Below are 2,134 nucleotides of genomic sequence, written 5' to 3'. Positions count from 1 at the left end.
CCACTCTTTGGTGCTCGAGATCTTATGGTCGTCTGTCTCCTAGTATACAACAACTAGATGATCAGCTACAGTAGCACAACATTATAGATGAAAAACTTTCCTTGCCTTCGACTATCACCGGGAAAACTAATGGAAAAAGAATATTTTATGAGAATGAGAGAAAATACTTTCAATAGTAGAAAACTTCTTGAATTCTGAGATGTGAAAAAATGAGAGATTTGCTCAGTATTTATAGGGGAATTTTGAGATAGATTAACTCCAATTAAAACTCTTTTAATATCTAAATTTAAACAGATAATAATATATTTAAAATTTAAAATATTAAACCTGAGAGTTTAATTCCAATTAAAACTCTTTTAATATCTAAACATAAACAGATAATAATATCTTTTAAATTCAAAATATTAAACCTGAGAGTTTTACTCCAACAAAATATATTTTAATATCTAAATTTAAATATATAATAATATCTTTTAAATTTAAAATATTAAACAAATATATACTACTTTTATTATCAAACTTAAACAAATATTATTTTAATTTGAAATATTCAAAACTACATAATTATCTTTAATATTCAAAGTTAAAAAGATAATAAATAGCTTTCTAAATTGACTTATTCAAAGATTAATTATCATACTAATATTCAAAGAGTAATTATCATACTATTATTCAAATTAAATAATATCTTTAATTTGCAATATTTTAAATCCATCAAAGTAATTCACCGTTTTTCAACAATCCCCCATATGAATGAAATTGATGATTTAATCAAAAACATTTTGGCATGATGTGGTGATAGCCTCTACGATCAAAAGTTGCATAGGATATGTAGGTGTCCTCCTTTGAACCTTCCCTTGTAATAGTAATTTTACTTTACTGGTTAAACAATAGACGCGATGTCCTTGAATTGTTCTGTTGTTTGTGTAAATGATGACATACTTCACACAACGACCACTTTGACAAGAATTTAAGATAAGTAATTTATGTTGCTCGACTCACCGCAACACACAATCGTCATTAAAAGCTTTTTCTTAACCTATACCACATTGATCACTGTTTACATCATAGGAATGAACTTATGATAAGTAACCCCCATAGTGACCGCACAAGGGCTATGCAATTAGGTTGTCCCTTTGAGCATAGATCTTGGGTTCTCTAGTCAACAAGGTAGGGTTTTACTTCACATAATGCCTTTAAATTTCATGGGTTTTTTTATGTGATCTTGTCTAGCACTAACTTTCATCATGACATACTCACATTATTGAAGATCCATCAAGTTCAAATCTAAGGGAGTTCTACCTTATTTTATCTTATATTTACTCATTTATGAACTATGTATTATTATGAGCATACATTTGCATATTAGACTATACTTGAATTATCATAACATGTGTATTTATTCATTATGTCATATGGTTTGCATCATTGATTCATATCCATGCATATAATCTGTAGTTATTATAATAATATTCATTTATTATCATATGATGCATGAGTTATTATTATAACATATAGTCCACATCTTTATAATAATTCTATACTTAACTTAATTTCTATGTCTTTGAATATAGGCCACACCTAAGGGAGCTGATTTGAGCTAAATGATGAAAGCTACAGCGAGGAAACTCACATAGAGACACTTATGAGAGTACAAGGTACCTTTTGTTAAAAGTTATTCAGAGACAAGTGAGCTCATAGTTGGGTTAAGCTGAAGATCCGAGCTAGAAGATGACTTCAATTCAGTTGGGGAGTTGCACCATCAACATTACCACTCAGAATACTTCAAATATGGGTCAAATCAAATTTTTTGAAATTGTACCTTTTCGTGAAGAAATGTCTTTCCAGGAGGTGACTTTTCACAAGGAGCTTCCATAACACTCACCATGTTACAACTCACCTATGGCCAGGTCACGTCTAGCTCATTCACCTTAGAACTAGCTCAAGCATGAAAGGTTACTTTCTAACAATTGTGACCTTTCGTGAATGTTGTTGTCCATGAAGATGTCATTTCATCAAGGTGCACGTTGGTGAAGAGATCTCATCAAATGGAGGCCTAAATCACGAAGAGGTATTAGGCAAGAAACATGACCATTCGGTCAGCCCACACAAGCCTAGCACATGCACAAGACTT

Source organism: Hibiscus syriacus, unplaced genomic scaffold (assembly GCF_006381635.1).
Source record: "Hibiscus syriacus cultivar Baekdansim isolate YM2019G1 unplaced genomic scaffold, ASM638163v2 tig00116989_pilon, whole genome shotgun sequence".
Lineage (NCBI taxonomy): Eukaryota > Viridiplantae > Streptophyta > Magnoliopsida > Malvales > Malvaceae > Hibiscus > Hibiscus syriacus.
The sequence above is the reverse complement of the archived record's forward strand: the minus strand, read 5'-3'. Positions refer to the sequence as shown.